The following is an 18,210-nucleotide window of genomic DNA, read 5'->3' as shown; positions in this document are numbered from 1 at the left end:
AAAAAGCAACGTAGGCCCGGAGAACACACCAGCAGCGCCAATGCAAACAAGGCACATGCTTCCAGCCAGCAATAAAATACAATAATGTGCAGCCCACTAATACACCTCACATACGTCACCCGCAGTCTGCAGCAGGGCATAGATGCTGTTCGACAATCACGCCAACCTCACTTTAACCCTCATTTTCCTCATAGCGCCTAGTGAGAGAGCCCGCGAGAGCGGTGAAAGACTGCGTAACCAGGCGCGCTTCATAAGAATGGCAGGGGCTTGCATCTGTGAGTGACCCTTGAAGGACACACAGCAGCACCCCTGACCCCACCCGCTCTCTAAATTACGACCTGGTGACCTTAATGTTCCAATCTTACTTGTATCATTGCCCTTTAACTCTGTGACTCGATGGAGATGGCGAGTCCGGAAGTGAAGGTTTCCTCGGGTACACTGAACTATGTTCATGCAAAAGCTGGAGCCGCTGCGAGCAGGATTCGAACCTGCGCGGGGAGACCCCATTGGATTTCGAGTCCAACGCCTTAACCACTCGGCCATCGCAGCGCCGTCGTCACTGTTGTTGTATACGAGCGCAGTGTAACCAGCTGCTCTCTGGACCCGTAACTCTGCCACCTGACCTCCACACATACTGCACAGCACACATAACACTGTGAATGCAACACCCCCAGGTATACATTTAACTCTGACTGTATCCCTCTCAGCCCCACTACTTATGCACTAAACTCCGTAACTCTGCCGCTGACCGCGGCCCCGCAGGGGGCCACTCGGCGGTCGGCGCCTTAGTGGCCCCGGGGCCCCGGTGACCCCTCCCCACTCCCTCCTTCGGGGGGGGCAGGGACACAGACTGGTGCCCCCCTCCGTGTCAGGGCCGGAAGTGACGCGCAATGCGCGTCACTTCCGGGCCCAGGTGTGAGGGGGAGGCTATTTAGCCTTCCCCCACCCTCACTGGCGACCTCTTTTGTCGCCCACCTCGCCTTTTATCGGTCGTCTCGCGTTGATCGTCGACCGTCAGCTGCTCGAATAAATTGGCGGTGAGTTTGCCGGTTTGACCCCCTCGCCCCGGCCCTGTCCCTGGGCAGTACCAGGAGACGGGGCCCTGTGGTCGGAGTACCACGGGCGGGGGGGGGGCCGTGCTCGGAGCAAAGCTCGTGGGGTTGTTCATGAAATTATTCCGCCGCGGCTTTCCTTTCTCCCCGGCCTGGATGGTAGTAGCGTGGGTGGTGGGGGTCGTGGGTGCTCGGTTTGGGGGCCCCGCTCTTGCTTGCCCTGGGTGTTGTGTGCGACCCTGCCCCCCCCTCCCTCCCCAGCGTGGGTGCATGGCTGGGGACGTTGCTTCGTGCGCGAATGGTGTGCAGCCCTGGCCCCAGGCGGGCGTTCGGCAGTGATTCAGTTGCCTAATGGTTTAGGCATCAATCTTTGGAGTTGGAGATTGGGGGTTCAAGTTATATCTGGGTCGTATCTCCCACATGTTTCGGATCATATACGGAAGATTTGCAATACTGCAGGCTATGCTGTTCCCTGTCGCTGCGGCTCGGGGTTGGGGGATATGGGCCGGGTGTCGGCCCCGTGTGACGACTCTAAAGCCCCCGCGAGGCTGGTGACTGCATGCTATGTAAGGCGCTCCAATACCTTCGGGTCGATTTCGCGCTATATTAAAATATGCATAAAAGCATAACGTATACATGGACCGCGCATCGTGTCCGCAAATTCCGATTCTGGTTTGTGTTTTCGCGTCTTGGGGCCTAACGCGCGTTTTTGCGCGGACACCCCGCCTCACCTGGTGCTCACGGCTGGTCCGTGGGGACCCGCGCCCGTCTCTGGAGCTTCGGGAACCGGGGTCAAACCTCGGAGTCCTGGGATTATAGATGTATGTTTGGGGTGCTTTCAGTGCTCCGGCGGCTGACCACTGGGTCGTGCACCCGGTGCCCTGGTCCGGGGGAACCGCGCCCGGCTCGATTTTCGAACCGGCGGCCTGCTATGCGCGATGTGGCTCTGCCGGCAGAGCGTTAGAATATAAAGTAAGTCTCTGCTTTGGTTGGCAGTCTTCCTGTGTTGGTTCATGGGAAGTACCGGACCGGGCACGGTTGTATGAGTATGGAGGGCTTAGCCCTCTGAACCGATGGGCTGCGATTCTGGGCAATTCTCTCAACCGCACAGTGCCTGAATGTGTAACGTAAATACGGGCTATGTTAAAGCGCCCCAATAACTTTGGGTCGGGTTCGCGCTATATAAATACAACAGGCGGCATGCTATGCTACACACGGGGGCGGGGCTCGCGAGATCGGGGACGGTAGAGCATGCGAAGATTAGGATAAGCCCCCCCGGCCCCGGGGGTATGTTGGACGGTGATCAGGACCGGGGACAGTCGGGCAGGAGACACGGTACTAAGCACCCAGTGCCGGACCGTGTGATTTAAATGCGGCGCTCATGTAAAACGCTCCAAGACCTTCAGGTTGGTCTTGCGCTATGTAAACCGGCAGCATGTAGTGGCTGGCGGCCTAGAAGGCCGATGCTTGGTGCAGGGACAGCATGGTGCAGGAGAATTTTGCGCCCATACCTTCTGGTTGAGAGTGCGCTACATAAATATGCACGCTGCAACTGCTGGCTGCCTTTAGGGCCTTAAGTGACATATATGGGGATCCAAGTGCAGTTAGCATGGGATTTGAACGAGCAGGTCAGGTAGAAAGCGGAAGGGATGGGCCTCGGCTGGACTGCTGATTTGGGTGCTGGTAACCAGAGTTCGATCATTTTGGGTCGCGTCCACATCCTGTGATTCTGGCCGAATCACTTAATCACCCCGTGCCTGAATGCGTAATGTAAATACGGTGCTCATGTTAAGTCCTCCAATACCTTCCGGTCGAGTTCGCGCTATATAAATATGCAACATGTAATTGCTGGCTTCCTATAAGCCAGATACATGACACAAGTACAAGCATTATTCACATCACGCGCTTACGGGCATTACTAAACCCCCCGCACCTCAACGGTTAATCTGGTGCGGTACTCGCGTGATTTGGCACGGGGTTCGTGTTATATGGTACGAATCTCTCACGCTCCCCGTGCCTGCTTGTCTGATGTAAATACGGTGCTCATGTAAAGCGCTCCAATACCTCGGGTCGATTTCGTATTGGAACATTTAATACGGTACTGAGCTCCCAGTGCCTTGTGATGCTCATGCAAAGCGCTCAATACCTCGGGTCGATTTCGGGCTATATAGTAGGCAACAGGTATTGGTTGGTTGCCTACATGGGCAGATGCGCGATGCATAGATTGCTTGGCCACAAGAATTTGGCGCCAATTCCTTCGGGTCGTGTTGGCGCTAGATGAATATGCAAGCTAAGATTGCTGGAGGCCTATGAGCTCATGTGCAGGCAGTGTTCGCAAGATCTCGATCGTGCCTATATGCACGCGCATTGGGCGATTCAGGACATTACTCGTTGGCGCGTATTACTGTTTTAAGGAACTTCGTCGTTCCCCGCGCAGGCATGTGTAGCATGTAGCGGGCGTCCAGCGCTCCAGTACATGCGCCCTCACCTGACCTGAGTTAGGTGGTACGGTGCTCGCGTCCAGGCTCAGTTGCCTTGGCGCGCGGTGGCGTTAGCGACAGAGGCTTCGCGTAAACGGGTTGTTTGGCCTCGCGTATATTGGGGCCGGTAGATTGACGTGGTGGCCTATCGCTCCATACGCTGAGCTGGGGGAAGCGCCCCCGCTACTGTCGCGTGATGTAAAGGGGACAGTTGTGCGAGTCACGAACGAAGCCAATAGTGCGGACTTGTGGTAGGTATGATGTTACGCGTATCATACAGCTAGGAGCTAGGTCAGAAACAGCGAAATTACAAGTCGGCCCGCACAGTATGCTGAGCACATAGTTGTGCTTTGGGCCCCCCGCACCTCAAGGGTTAATCTGGGGCGGTGCTCGCGTGCTCTGTATGTGTAACGTAAATACGGTGCTCATGTAAAGCGGTGCAATACCTTTGGCGGCGAGTTCGCGCCATACAAATATGCAACATGTATGTGCTGGCTTCCTATATGGCATATAAATGACACAAGTGCGTGCATTGTTCACATACGCGATTACGGGCATTAATAAACACCCCGCACCTCAATGGAAAATCTGGTGCGGTGCTCGCGTGATCCGGTTTGGGGAGCGGGTAATATGGTACGAATTTCTTAAGCACCCCCGTGTGAAGATGTAATGTAAATACGGTGCTCATGTAAAGTGCTCCAATGCCTTCCGGTCGAGTTCGCACTATATAAATATGCATCATGTAATTGCAGGCTTCCTATAAGGCAGATACATGATACCAGTACATGCACTGTTCACATCATGCGATTACGGGTATTACTAATCCCCCCCGCACCTCAAGGGTTAATCTGGTGCGGTGCTCGCGTGACCTGGAACGGGGTTCGTGTTCTATGGTACGAATCTCTCACGCTCCCCGTGCCTGTATGTGTAACGTAAATACAGTGCTCATGTAAAGCGGTGCAATACCTTTGGCGTAGAGTTCGCGCTATACAATATGCAACATGTATGTGCCGGCTTGCTATAATGCAGACACATGATACAAGTGCACGTATTATTCACAAGAATTGCTTGTGCCCACATTCGCCCGCATTAGATGATTCCGGGCATTACGACACCCCCTGCACACGAATGGGTTATTCGGTCGGTGCTTGTGTCCGGCGCTCGAATAATTTCACGCACATTACGGTTTGAGCTAATCACTAATCGACCGTGCCCGAATAGGTATGTGAATACGGGGCTCATGTACTGCACTCCAACACCTTCGGGCAGGTCACGCTGTGACTCTGGGCAGATAATTTAATATCCACGTGCCCGATGATGCATGTATATACGGTACTCATGAACGGCGCGCCATTACCTTCGGATCGAGTTCGCGCTGGGTTGCGACGCTGGGTAAATCAATGAATATCGCTGCGCCCGAATATGTATGCGAGCTGCTGGACCTGGTATGCCTGGGTTCCCGAGGGTCACGGACCTGGCGGCTCATGATCTCACTCCCGTGCCCGAATATGTGTGTAAATATGTTGCTCATGCACAGCGCTGCCATACCATTCGGGTCGAGTTCGCGCAATATGAGAGTGCTAATTACAGCAAGGGTCGCGCGGTACGATCCTGACCACACGTGACCACGTGTAGCTCGTCTCCAACCTTTTTGCTGAAAGGGGGCTTGGGTCGTTTGTCATTGTTGTTGTTGTCTCGACACCCACCCCCATTGCTTACGGCCTCGCGCTCCCAAGTGCATCAGTCCTTGGGTAGGACGGACCAGAGTCGGGATAGTCCTAACGTAGAACGGTCATTGCCATATTAGTAACAGTTAAACACGGGTCGCTGCCGACAGTCTATAAGAGGTATGCTTATGCCCGCAACTCTGCCCCGCCAACATGCTTATGTGGGCCGCCTTCAACTGTCACTCATAGTGGCACTGATATGGGGGAAACCACACATAACTAACTGTAACCTAGACACCCAGGTGGGTGCCTAGTCGGGCAGGGCAACGCAACCGAGATAGAATGGTAGTTATTATCTAATGTTAAAGGAAGTCTGGTTTGAGCCACTAGATGGGTGTAGATATGGGTGTAGCTCAGTGCCCCAATCGCATTGAATACGGGGACGCACTGACTTAGCACCACATAGGTTACCGGCGTGATTGACCAGGGGGTTGCGGGTGCGCCGCTCGCGAGCAGATTTTAACCCGTGGTTGTTCGGTGTCTTGGACCACTGCAACCAAAGACAGATTCGGGTTGCTTCAGTGAAGACCTTCCACCCGCGCTTTAGCCAGAGCGGCTTGTGGGTGATATAGTTGTTATATAGCAAAGGTGCGGTTGTTCAAAAAGTTTGGTAAACACCACGTAGAGCCTCATGGCGTCAGGGCATTATGGACCATGCAGCATTCGCAACATTCAGAATAGGGCCGGTATTTGCACCAAAGTTTCCGGTTGGTTCCCACAGACTTGTCCGCCCCCGAGGTTACCCTTTAGGGGTGGAACCTGAGACTAAGGGGGCATCTCCTGCTCGGGCGTCACAAATAAGCGTTAGCTACGCGGGGATGGAGTACCATGCAGGTCCTGCCACCACTGGGTTCCCTCCAGTCGATGGGATCATTTTAGGTGGGCCCACGAAGTCTACGGTTCCTGGGAAGCTTCCAGCCGTGGGCAGGTAGCAACAGATGAAAGTATCAGCGTGTGGGTATAGGACATCTGCTTCCTGGGAGCACCGTGCCCTGGGAGCACGCGCGTTGCCCTAATTCTGAGGCCTACCCATAAAGGGGCAGAGTAGCAAAACAAGTAAATAGGCTCCATAGGCAGGCCTCGGGCCTCACAGCTGGGCCCAGGGAAAATAGGGCTTTTCTTAATGTCTAGAGGACCATTGCGGTTGGGTGTATCCCCCACCGGATTCCCTGGTCGCGTACCACAGCTGCGGGAGACTGGGATCCGGGTTTACGGACACGTTACCGCGCCAGGGGCGCTGCCAGCAAACATACGGTGCTGCTGTCCCAGTAATTGGGGTGTCGGCGGGGCAATCGCAAGGGGACAGTATGTCAATAGTACATTTGACACGCCCAGGGTGCACTAAATCTCCACTTCAACGGAGCAGGAATTTGGCACCGCTGGGGATGCTCTGGGTTTGCGGTGGGGGGTCCCCCCCCGCCACCCTCCTTCTGAGGAGCATGATGGGAGGGGCGTAGTAGGACTTAGTCAATCCTCAATGCTTGAACTTTACTGACGGCGCGCAATGTTAAGCCAGACAGATTCCCGAAGCTGGTATACCTAGGGGGTTACATCACTGAGGGATCTGTAGGGGCATAATTCCCATAAGGAATAGGGGATGGTGGGCAGGGGCAGGAGTCGCCCCTTGCCCACGGTCACGCGCTGGCAGCTAGGAGCACTCCTGTGCTCCAGGTTTAGCAATCAGAGGGGGCTGGCCAAAGGTTAAGTGAACCCCCTCTCGCCTTCATAGCCTAAGAGGGCAGGCCCAGAATTGTGAAGAGGGTAACCTGCCCGCATGGGGGGCGAATAGTTCTTGGCACATCTCCCCAGGCCCAACGGGTCCTTTATTTCAGCAGACCCTATTCCGATTAGGATAGCGTCTCGGGCCTTGGGGGCTTAGATGGGGCCATCTACAACACCAGGAGCTATAGCTCAATGGTAAGTCTTGGGTTCGAGTCCCGCAAACGCTGTCAAAGTGTCATAAGTTGGCAAAATTTCAAACTCTTCTTTAACCAGGAGCCATAGCTCAATAAGTCTTGTGCCTACGGTTGTAATGGTCTCACAGGACAAGGGTTCGAGTCCCGCGAGCACTGTCAAACTCTCATGAGGTGGCAGAATGTCAAACTCTTCTGTCTGCAGGGATGGTTCCCTTGCAGCTAGTTGCAGGAAGCCCTAGATAGGAGAGGTGCAGGTAAGACTATAGCGGGTTGGTGGGGGGCCCTGGCTGCGACGGTTAGCCGCCTCCAGGGCTGTGGCGGAGTTACAGGGCGATCTGGAAGCAGGCCGGTACAAAGGGTACCTCTGCACGGCACCACGTGGTGCCTGAGCCAAAACGAGGAGCCTCCAGAGAGGTCCCGGAAGCCGGTCGGCGCCCCGCTAGGCCTGCGGGCGGTTGTGGGCCTGAACAACCGGGGGCTTGCTATGCGACGCTCCGCCCCGAGAGGGGGGGTGTGAGTAGAATTTCAACGGCACGTGATCGTAAAAAAGAATCACTTGGGGGGCAGCACTTGCGGGTCGTTCCCGTGCTGCCCGGCTCATTAGGCGGGCAGGTGAAGTAGATGGCCACCTGCCCTTGGATCGCCCGTAAGATAACCCACCTATTACATATACAGGAATTATGTAATAAACCTGCAGCATTTGTTACCCACTTACAACTGTTTCTTGTGTTTTCATTGGGTAACCTAATTTGGGGGAGGGGGGAAAGCGGGGTGCCCCTGGGGGTACTATGCCGCTGACCGCGGCCCCCGCAGGGGGCCACTCGGCGGTCGGCGCCTTAGTGGCCCCGGGGCCCCGGTCACCCCTCCCCACTCCCTCCTTCGGGGGGGGGCAGGGACACAGACTGGTGCCCCCCTCCGTGTCAGGGCCGGAAGTGACGCGCAATGCGCGTCACTTCTGGGCCCAGGTGTGAGGGGGAGGCTATTTAGCCTTCCCCCACCCTCACTGGCGACCTCTTTTGTCGCCCACCTCGCCTTTTCCCTCCCTACCGCTTACCCGGCGTAGGCGTGGTTGGGGGGGGGGGTTTCTGAGCGTTGTAATGTTTTCCTTTTCGTTGCAGGCGGAGTTACAGGGCGATCTGGAAGCAGGCCGGTACAAAGGGTACCTCTGCGCGGCACCACGTGGTGCCTGAGCCAAAACGAGGAGCCTCCAGAGAGGTCCCGGAAGCCGGTCGGCGCCCCGCTAGGCCTGCAGGCGGTTGTGGGCCTGAACAACCGGGGGCTTGCTATGCGACGCTCCGCCCCGAGAGGGGGGGTGTGAGTAGAATTTCAACGGCACGTGATCGTAAAAAAGAATCACTTGGGGGGCAGCACTTGCGGGTCGTTCCCGTGCTGCCCGGCTCATCAGGCGGGCAGGTGAAGTAGATGGCCACCTGCCCTTGGATCGCCCGTAAGATAACCCACCTATTACATATACAGGAATTATGTAATAAACCTGCAGCATTTGTTACCCACTTACAACTGTTTCTTGTGTTTTCATTGGGTAACCTAATTTGGGGGAGGGGGGAAAGCGGGGTGCCCCTGGGGGTACTATGGCAGCTGACCTAGACGGGGCTTGTTAAGGCCCCACACACGGTGTGAGGTCCGAAGAGAGGTGCGTTATCCTAAACAACCGGCACCACTCGCGGCGCCTGCTTCCGGCCCCTCTCCTTTCCACCCCATGTGACCCTGGGCAAGGGGCGCTCCTTCCCACCAGCTCCCAAAACCAGCTCCACAAGCGCCCTGAGACTCAAACCAGGGTACAAGGCGCTATACAGACCCCTCACTCATACATTCATCCTGGACCTTCTACAACATGGTCTCCACTGTAAGTTATTTGCTTTCCAGCAACACCCCCACGGGCGTTTACACAATCACTTTCAAACACATTAAAAAATCATACACATGCTTACACAAGCGTAATCACACAGCCAGGCATAGACACACACCACTAACTGCAGGAACACAGCCAAACACATGATTGCACACATAGCCATGTCACAAAACCAAATGTGCATACTTACACACGACCTCCCACATACAAACCAACATATATACCTACACACAACCTCCTACTTGCAAACACATGCATATACCTACACACAACCTCCCACCTGTAAATAAACACATGCACATACGTAAACACAACCTCCCACCTTCGAACACAGGCACATACCTGCACACAACCTCCCATCTGCAAATAAACACATGCACATACCTACACACAACCTCCCACCTTCGGACACATATCTGCACACAACCTCCCTCCTGCAAATAAACACATGTACATACATACAAACAACCTCCGACCTTCCAACACATGCAAATACCTGCACAAGATCTCGCATCTGCAAATAAACAAATGCACAAACCTAGACACACCCTACTACCTGCAAACACAATACCTACACACAACCTCCCACCTGTAAACACATTCACATGCCTACACACAACCGACCACCTTTGAACTAATGCACATACCTACATACAACCTCCCACCTGTAAATAAGCACATGCACATACCTACACACAACCTTCTGCCTGCAAACAAATGCATATAGCTATCCACAACACCCACCAGCAAATAAGCACATGCACATAAATACACACAAAATCCCACTTGCACATAAACACTTACATATACCTACACACAACCTCCTAAATTCAAACACATACCTCCACACAACCTTCTACCTGTAAACACATGTAGATAGCTATACCCAACCTCCCACCTGCAAATGAAAACATGCACATACCTATACCCAACCTCCCACCTGCAAATGAAAACATGCACATACCTATACACGACCTCCCACCTGCAAATAAACACATGCACATGTTTGTACGCAACCTGCCACATGGATACCTACACAACCACAAACATAAACACACATACTTTGCACACACAGATTGCTGTAAAGTGGGTTATTAGTAGTGATAAATATGCATCCACTACTGTCAATAAGGCCACCAACACAGTCTAGGGTGCAGTACAGGTCTCAATAAATTATTCCGATGCTCAAACCTGGGTAGCTTGGCTGCGAGAAGGTAGCCCTAATTTAGGAAACAGGAATGTAAAGCATTTAAAAACACCAATTCAGTAAATAATGAAGACACAACACACAATAAAAATCTAACACCAATTTATAAAAATAGGAAATATTTTTATCTTTAAAATGACACCAAAGTGGAAAAAAATCCATTGTAGGGAACCGGAGACATTACTTTTGAAAGAATATACACTTTCTAGAACTTTGAAACCTACAGGACAATCTGGGGCATCTGGTCGCGCTTGACCGGGACAAAGTCAAAGTTTCAGGAAGACCGCTATGGAGCTCTGCTCGGATACCTCTCATGGTAAGATTCGGTCAAAATGTTACCTTTTGACTTAAAAACGTTTCTGGAGCTTATTCTGCTGGGGTCTCTCGTCAGCAATCCCAGGACCTGTAGTCCCAGCTGGGGGGGCGCAGCCAGAGGAGGGTAATGGAGCAGTGCCAGCGAGAGTAACACCACCTGAGGGCGCAGGTGGCCCAAGTAAGCCTAGCCCACGTGGTGGTCCTGGTGGCCCAAGTCAGCCCAGCACCCCGGGGGGGTCCTGGTTCAGAGGGGGCTCCATCGCAGCCAGTGGTACCCCCCTGCGGTACCCCTGGTTTGGTTCCATGTCAACCTGATTTAGTAGCTAATCTAGCGCGTGCTCCCATGGCTAGCCTAGGCAGGGGCCGGAGTTCCTTCTGCGGGCAGTGGGGCCCTGTTAGCTGAGGGGGACACAGTGGAAAGGGCCAAGAGTTTGGTAGTGCAGGTAGAGAGGGCGAAGCAGGTGGTGCCACAGACAGTTGAGACGGGCACACCAGCGGTGGTAGGGCCGGCCAGTGGGGCAGGGCAAAAGAGTGCAGGGAGCGATAAGAGTGGCCCAGAGCTCCCCAATCCAGTCACGGCTGCAGGAACTGAGCTCGCACAGATGCAAGCAGGCACATCTGCAGGTACAGACCAAGTGTTACTAAGCGTAGGTTTGGGGGAGATGTGCACACCCAGAGAGCGTCTGGGGAGGCACATCGCACAGTATGTGAAAGAGCAAATCTGGAAAGGGGCATATATGTGAATATGTTTTCTTTGTTGGTGGAGAAGGATGAGAGGGAGGAGGCTAAAAGGTTGAGGGAATGGGCTCACCCAAGGGACTGGGGCAATTGGTCCACTAGGGAAAAGATTGATGAAACCTTAATTAACTGGATAAAGGCATTTTCAAACTTCCATGCGATAATGGTGGAGAAATTCCCTGGGCTGGGGTCAGAATAGGATCACATGCACACATGAGGAGTACGGGGGGATATGTTGGAAGGAATATGACAAGGCATTTAGGAGGGCGAAGGCCTCTGACTCGGCACTTGCATGGGATCAAATGGATGTAATTCTGTGGTTGAGGCACATGAACGCCCCAAGGGGGCAGTCCTTTCGGCCAAGTACACCCCATAGTGGTGGTGGGGGGTAGAAAGAACGGAGGATGTTGGGATTTCAACAAACGGACATGCACAATGCCCAACGATTCATGTAAATTCAGGCATGCCTGCTCTTTATGTGGTTTGTCCTCCCACCCAGAATCAAAGTGTTTCAAGAAATCAAAGGACAAGGAAGGTAAAAAACAGGACTGAGGAGTTATCACTTACTAAGGCACACTCACACATAAACACAATGGCTTTGATTCCCTGGCTAAATAAATACTGCCCAGTTGTTGTTGGAGGGATTCAGGGATGGTTTCAGGATTCCTGCCCCTGTCTATTCTAGGGTTCCTTACTGCTGCAATAAGCATTCAGTGAGGGAGAACATGCCATGATGTGACGCATCTAGGGAGATGCGTCACATTGTAAAGCCCTGCGCCACAGGTGGGTGTTCCTGCACGGGGGGGGGGGGGCGTTCCGGCGCAGGAACGCCTCCGAAAAGTGGCTGAGTGAAATCTACAAGATTTCACTCAGTCACTTTTACGGCCACGCTGCGTCAAAACCCTGCGCCTGCTTGAAGAAGGCGTAAGGATTGACGCAGCATGTTAGGGATAGGGGCACCCCGATCCTTGCTGGAGCTGCGTCGTGCTTGTGACGCAACTCCAGCAATGCGCCGCTGTTCCACGGGGGGATGCGACACGCATCTGCCCATCCGTGCGCCACGGTACGCCGCATTGTAAATGGTGGCGCACGGGTGGGCAGATGCGTTGCAACTCTTCTGTCGCATCCCTGCTGATTAGCAGAGATGCGCCAGAAGTAGTAAATCTGCCCCAAAGTGTTGAAGGAACTGCATTTGGGGAGGCTGGCTGTGAGAAGTTGGCCTGGTATATGATGTTCACTAGTTAAAGTGACCACCTTGTACCATGCCAAGCAACCCTTATGGTGTGGTTGTAAGTCAACCTTTTCGAACTAGCTGCCCTAGTGGTAGCGTAGGCTAAGCAGTCTTTGAGGCTAAACTCGTTAAAGCGTGTTAAGCAAGCTGTTTTACCATATGTAACCCCCTTTTATACCAATGAAAGGACACCACACAGATATATATTCAAAATATATATGTATTTATTACTCAAAGTATCCCCTAGACTCTTTATGAGCACAGGAGCACAAATCGTTAAACAAGAAAGTATTACAATACACAGAAGTTGCACTTTATATGGATGGGCCCTGGTGGCCACTCAAACCATATACTAAAATAGTGGTATAAGTACTACGAACAGGAAAGGGAAAAGGCCTAGGGCCTCTAGAATCGCTGGGCCTACAAGGAGCTAACTTCAGTTAGTGACCAGGAGGTCCACGGGTCGCGTGTGCAGTGGGGAAAGTTACACACGGGCTCCCATAGGTTTTCAATGGGTGCGTAAAAGTTCAAAAGTTACTGCTAGAAGGGTCTTCTGGATGGACTACGAACTTAAGACTTAAAACACAGACACTAGAGATGTTTCTCTACACTTGGGCACCGGAGTGCCAGCTTTACCTCACCCACAGGAAGCGGGTGCATAGGTCTCGAAGTGCGTCGGGTTTCGTCTATCTGTTCAATGGAGCCTGGTGACAAAGATGCTGCAGGCGGCCGGTCCAGAAGAGATGCGGTGGATCCAAGAGTGGATCGGAGTTGTAGAAGACCTGAAAGCAGAGGGGACAGTGTTCACAGTCACTAGCCAGTGACCAGCGTGGCACCAGGTAGGTACCAGGCGATGTCGGGTGCAAACAGGTGATGAGGGGTAGCTTGTCTCCGCAGCCACGTGGTCCCTGAAGGTCGACAACGTCCAGGAGTCGGGTCACGAGCTGTCCCATGCAGGCTCTCACTGTCGGCGGTGTCGACGACTCGAAGGAAGCAAACAAGCCTTGGCAAAACCAGAAGTCGTGAAGAATGAAGAAAGCTGATTACTCTGGCCAGCAAGGTCAGAGGGGCGGCTCCTTTGGAGGGGAGCAAGGGCCATTCTGGAGCAACCAGACCAGCATCGTAGATTTCAAGGTTCGTCGCCAAAATGGCCACTAGCCAACGGGCCAGGGACCGGACAGGCGCGTCGAGTTGCAAAGTGCAGAGGGGCCCCACGCAGATCGTGGAGATGCTGGAGGGCTCACCTTTGGTGCAGATGCTGCTCGGATGTTGGGCTTCTCAGGACCCAAAGCACAACTTGGAGGGAGCCTCTGTTGTTGCGCTTGCAGCTTGTCGTGGGTCTTTCAAGATGGCTGGCTCCACGTGTCTCGGTGCCTCCACGGGTTCCTTCTTTTCAGGGACTGTGGATCGGGCGGTGAGAGGTCTGGAGGTCCAGGTCTTGTCGGGCTCTGGGCTCAGGCTCCGGCAGGAGGCGGCAGCAAAGCAGATGTCGAGTAGCTGGTTGGTGCTTGCGTTAGCAAGATGGTCACTCCCTGACCATAGGGGAGATTTCCTTCTGTCCTCTGTGCAGCAGAGCGTCGAAGTTCCCGTCTTCTTCTTGTAGTTAAATTGATTCCAGGATGTCTAAAGTCTTAGGACACAGCTCCTACCTTTATGCGGATTCTAGGGGCCGGACTACCTGCTAGGTCCCTCCCTAAGGGTGGGACCAGGAAGGGGGGTGGTTACACCCCCAATCCTTTATCCAGCTCGCCCCAGGTCCGGGGCTGGTGTGCCCCAGGACCGGTTTGAACTGGCATATGCACCGAGGCTCCTTGTGAGCCTCAGGCATGTCTGATTCCATTCAAGCCCTACCTGACCAATACACAAAATCCTGTCTGGGGTGGTGCACGCACCTCCCCTGGCAGGAAACCCTTTGTCCACGTCTCCCAAGCTGGAAGGACTCCCAGCAGCAGGAGGGCATACTTGTGTCTGTGGTGGCAGCATCCATTTTGTGGAGCTGAGGGTATGTCTGATTTTACCCGGGTTTCAGGTACTGTACATGTCGTGTCCCTCTAGAAGGGTGGAATGCTAACCCCGTCGCCAGAATTGGCGAGGGGTTAGTATTCCAATTCGTATGACACCTTACTCGACATGTTTTGATAAAGCCAAACCAAAGATAGCATTTAACCGCGAGGTTCATAATGCACTTAAGAGTATATGGTATGACGATATCTGGAAACGGTAGAAGGAAGTTGTTCCGACCACTGCAGACAGGCTCAGCTCATGCCAGAGCACCATCTCACATGGAACCAAGCACTCTGCCTTCAGGATTGTTAAGGCCTGCCATAGGAGTGACTTATAGGTTAACATGTGTCCCATTTAAGGTTAGGTATAGGTATACTACACCTAAGTAAGAGGTGGTTACACCAACTTACCCCAGCTGAGTGATCAGCCAGTTGTGTCAAATTGTTAGGCCAGGCCAGGGGTGGCACAATACATGCTTCAGCCCCTGGTAGGCCTTAGATACACCAATGCCCTGGGTACCTAGTGTACACTGGTACAGGGGCTCACAGGGTGATCCAATTCCAATTGGTTATGCACCTATGGTGCATAGTGTCAATTTAGTAGAGAGAACAGCAGGCTGGGGGTCTGATTAGCAGGCCCACAGCCTCAATATGTCAAAAACCAGTGAAGCAAAAAGCAAAAATTTGGGGTGACCATAGGATAGCAGACCCTACTCTCCTACACAACCCCCCCCCCCAAACCCAGGGACATTAAACTAGCCTTGACCAGTCTCGTCTTCATGTCCTAAGTGGAAGTACCTGGAGAGACCATCTGCATTCCCATGGTCTGTACCTGGCCGGTGCTCCACTGTAAAGTCCATCCCCTGTAGGGAAATGGACCACCTAAGCAGTTTGGGGTTTTCACCCTTCATCTGATTTAGCCACAAGAGGGGCTTATGGTCGGTCTGAATCTTGAAGTGAGTGCCAAACAAGTATGGCCTCAGCTTCTTCAGGGCCCACACCACAGCAAAGGCCTCCCTCTCAATAGCTGACCAATTCTTCTCTCTGGGGGTCAACCTTCTGCTAATAAAAGCAATGGGTTGGTCTTGACCATCTACATTAAGTTGTGACAGCACAGCTCCCACACCCAACTCAGAAGCATCTGTTTGGACAATAAACTCTTTGGAGTAGTCAGGACTTTTCAGGATAGATGCAGAGCACATGGCCTTCTTCAGGTCATCAAATGCCTTTTGACAGCTTACTGTCCACTGAACCTTTTTGGGCATCTTCTTGGATGTCAGATCATTAAGAGGAGTCACAATGGACCCATAGTTCTTAACAAACTTCCTGTAGTACCCAGTCAAGCCCAAGAAAGCTCGAACTTGAGTCTGGGTGGCTGGAGGAGACCAGTCCTTGATGGATTGTATCTTACTCTCCAGTGGTTGAACTTGGCCTCCACCTACAAGGTGGCCCAAATACACAACCTTACTTTGCCCTATCTGGCACTTAGTAGCCTTGATAGTGAGGCCTGCCTTTTGCAGAGCCTCAAGTACCTTCTTCAGGTGGATCAGGTGATCCTCCCAGGTGGAGCTAAAGACAGCAATGTCATCAAGATATGCTGCACAAAAGTCATCCAACCCAGTAAGGACTTGATTCACCAACCTTTGGAAGGTGGCAGGTGCATTCTTCAGACCAAAGGGCATCACCAACAATTGATAATGCCCACCTGGGGTTGAGAATGCTGTTTTGGCCTTAGACTCCTCAGCTAATCTGATTTGCCAATAGCCAGCTGTCAAATCAAATGTGCTCAAAAACTTAGCAGAAGCCAGTTTATCTATGAGCTCATCTGCCCCTGGAATAGGATGTGCATATGTCCTAGTGACAGCATTGAGTCCTCTGTAATCCACACAGAACCTCATCTCTCTCTTGCCATCTTTGGTGTGAGGTTTGGGGACCAGAATCACTGGGCTAGCCCAGGGGCTCTCTGAGGGTTCAATGACACCCAATTCCAGCATTTTGTGTACCTCAGCCTTTATACAGTCCCTGACATGGTCAGGTTGTCCGTAAAGTTTGTGCTTTACAGGAAGACTGTCACCAGTGTCCACCACATGGGTACACCAGTCAGTTTGACTAGGTATCAATGAAAGCATATGCTGAAATGATTGTAGAACCTGTCTACATTCAATCTGCTGATTGAGGAAATATGAATTTTATGATCAGTTATGTCCCCTATCTTAGACCCCAACGGCTCCATGTACATGCTACAAGTACATGTATGTTCCCTCCAGTTCCAGTTATGAAGACGCAAAAACATGTGCGTCCACCGTCAACATGTCCTCTTTCAGATCCGCCATGAATGAGTCGGATATTCCGTTCCTAAGTATGAAAGGCCACCGACTTTATGTGGTTCACTTTCCACGTTTTACAGTTCAGGCGAGTAGGCCCTGAATTCTGCCATCAAGCCTTTTTCCTGCTTTCTGCCTCTGAAAGCTCCAGTCCGAGCCCGCATCTGTATCCATGAACTTTGTCCTACTCCCTGCGCGGCTAACGGTGCCTGATCCAGCCTGTTTCCTGCCAAAAACTGTATTTCACCTTCAAGATTATCTGCTCCGCTCCTCATCCGATGCATTCCTGTCTAGCAGTTTAGGTAAACATTCTTCCAGCTACCGAGCAAAGGGCCAGGCCTCACTGTCCTCATGCAAATAATTCATAGCCCCTGTTACTATGGAGGATTCCTGCCCCCTCGCATCTCATGTAGACACTTAGACGCTTGTACACGCACTAACAGTCAGTATAGAATAGATTCCGTCCGAGAGACCTTTCCTTTTGGATAAAACAGTTCTTTAAACATAAGATATTAGATATGATTTGGGATTAGGTTGACATGACCCCTCAGACTTCTGTCTCCACATGTAGAGCTAAATGTCAAGTCCCCTTCACCCTCTAGTTGCACGTCAATCACACGTCATGCGGCTGCGCACGCATCTCTGTCAAGTATTTCTGCTGACATTGCAGGATTCTCTTATGGATCCACCCACTTGTGACATCATGTTTTAATGACGTTTCTAGTTACACCTATATGTACGCCTTTTTCCATTACGTATGTGTACTATTATCTGTATTATCAGCTGTTACGCCTCCTGCATCTGTCTTAATGTAATGCTTTTCATATAAATATCTTTACTTGCCAATAATGTATTGCCTTCCCTTCCTGAACCCTCGTGGTGAGGGAATTTGATGCCTATGGTTCGAACCATAATTCCTTTATAGAGGAATAAAGCCTTTCAGAACCTCTAATACCACGGATTCTGCCTCTTATTTATACTGAGTTATTCTTACTAGACTTTACCGCATAAAAAAAATAGTACCGGTAATAAAATATTTACCACATAAATTGGCGCCCGAACAGGGACACTTTCTCATCTCACGCGCCGGAGGTGCGTTGCAGGCCCGGTCTCCTGTCACAGCTGGACGGACAACAACGCGTACCCGCAGGATTTCCTGTATCTCCCTCCGGCCAAGCGGGGGTGACTGAGGCTGCGATCAACACCCAGACGAGGCGGTGAGAAGTGCGAAGTATCCCGACCAGAGCCTAGCTGAGAGAGCAAGATCCGAGGTATACAGAGGCCCACCAGGTTCCGAAGTTCCGAGTCGAGTCGAGTCCAGTCCGGTCCAGTTCAGTTCAGTTCCGA

At 52.4% G+C, this 18,210-nt stretch overlaps 1 non-coding gene across 1 annotated transcript; it reads right to left on the bottom strand.

Annotated features, from left to right (window-relative positions):
- Positions 1 to 467: 467 nt before the first annotated feature.
- Positions 468 to 549, bottom strand: TRNAS-CGA (transfer RNA serine (anticodon CGA)). Its single transcript has one exon. It is a non-coding gene; the product is annotated as a tRNA-Ser (tRNA).
- Positions 550 to 18,210: the final 17,661 nt, after the last annotated feature.

The sequence above is a fragment of the Triturus cristatus genome, chromosome 8 (genome assembly GCF_964204655.1).
Source record: "Triturus cristatus chromosome 8, aTriCri1.1, whole genome shotgun sequence".
Lineage (NCBI taxonomy): Eukaryota > Metazoa > Chordata > Amphibia > Caudata > Salamandridae > Triturus > Triturus cristatus.
The sequence above is the reverse complement of the archived record's forward strand: the minus strand, read 5'-3'. Positions and strand labels throughout refer to the sequence as shown.